The sequence below is a fragment of the Canis lupus genome, chromosome 4 (genome assembly GCF_003254725.2).
Source record: "Canis lupus dingo isolate Sandy chromosome 4, ASM325472v2, whole genome shotgun sequence".
NCBI lineage: Eukaryota > Metazoa > Chordata > Mammalia > Carnivora > Canidae > Canis > Canis lupus.
Genome location: NC_064246.1, coordinates 74,785,706 through 74,787,478, shown reverse-complemented (window position 1 = coordinate 74,787,478; position 1,773 = coordinate 74,785,706). Strand labels below are relative to the sequence as shown.

Genomic DNA, 1,773 nt, shown 5'->3' with positions numbered 1-1,773 from the left:
AGTATAATAGATAACGTATATATTGATAGCATATATACAAAGTATGTACCACATGGATAGTGTATCTATATATATGATTTATAAATTACAGTATATGTGTGTATATATATATATTTATATTTATAGAAAAAGGAAATTATCATATATATGTATATATGTATCATATATATATACATGTATACATATACATATATATATATATATACATATAAATTTCAAGCACACTCAAGCCCTATAAGTTTCACTTTCTTTTTTTCCTTCCTTTTTTTATTCATGTTAGACAGGTAACGTGCCAAGGTTGTAGCAAGATTTGAGGGAGGTACATGTCACCACACAACAGCATGAATATCCTATATCATCATGCTTATGAACTACAAATGAATCCAAGTCCTGTAAGTTTTTAAAAATATTTAGGAAATTTATTTTGTAAGTCACACAACCTTTACAAATGTTCCCATAATCATATTTTGGCTGGGTGCAGATTCACTCTACATTATGAATTAAGGATGTTTCTCCACTAACAGCTCATTCCTAACGAGAATCTTCCACAGTAATGTAGTTAGGCAGCCAGGTAACCTGCAGAGAGCAGGTTCTTAAATTCCCATGAATACAGTTCTAAGGCAGAGTTGCCAGAAACAGCAAGTCACAGATTCCATGACTCCCACCCTTTATTTTATACTGAAGAGTATAGGATACCTCACAAGATACACACATAGGCCAAAGACCCAAGGGATGATTGCAACTTGATAACAAGTTCAAATCATTTAAATCCAGCAAAGTAGATGCCCTGGTATGGAAAGATGCAGGATATGGAAAGATGGAGAATTGGGAAGAATTAAATTTAAAAAACAGAATATGAAGAGGAAAGTAAACCAGGCACTTAGAAGACCAAGGGGAAAAAGGTGGAATTCAAATACTTCATGTATAACTATTATAACAAGATGACAGAGGGTATTTTTTAAAAGCCTTAAAGTAGAGACAGACACTCAGTCCAAAACATCTGTGGAATTGCGGGAAAAAAAAAAAGGCCTTATTGCCAACATCTCCATTCTGCTTCCCTCCCTCTTCAGCACCAACAATGAGCAATACATTAAAAAGGTGTTTAGACTGTCAGTAAATATGATTGATTTTTTTCTACTCTGCTAAAAGCCTGCTACACGGTGGAACAAAAGCAAATGCTTTCCTCATATCCACGTCTGGGTTGAACTCTTACATTATTTTAACACCCATCAAGGGATAGCTTTGTCTCTCCATGGAGACAGGGAAAGCAATCTATGTCCACAAAAAAGCTTTTTGCCCTTTCATTGTCCCCCTTTCCCTCCAGATTCCAATGGAATTTCACTCAAGACTAGAAAACCTCACCATGGAAAATTAGTACAAATGGTCTATCTATTTACTGGACCAAAATGGGATGAAGAAACATAAAAGCCTGGATAATCTTAGAACCAAGTTCTGTAAGATGGGAACAAAGCTGGGTGGAGCTAATCAGTTCAGAATAAATGGGGCTACATTTAGTGTTCTATTTTTCCATCCATCAAGCTGACAGTAGGAATCACCAAGATAGAAATGATCATTCATTACTGAACTAGGAAAAGAAAGGCAGAACTTGGAGCCATATGCCAAAATTGAGGATCAGGTATCTTTTAATTTAGTGTGGACTGCAGATGGTAAAGTTATTACTATTAAGTAGTTATATAATTGCTTACTTAGGGTTAAAGGTCACACTTCTAACTGTAACTTTGCCAGGAATAGTACTGCCAGAAAAGGCCATTT

General features: G+C 35.1%; 1 pseudogene; it reads right to left on the bottom strand.

Annotated features, from left to right (window-relative positions):
- Positions 1 to 274: 274 nt before the first annotated feature.
- Positions 275 to 383, bottom strand: LOC112652867 (small nucleolar RNA U13; annotated as a pseudogene).
- Between the last annotated feature and the right edge of the window lie 1,390 nt (positions 384 to 1,773).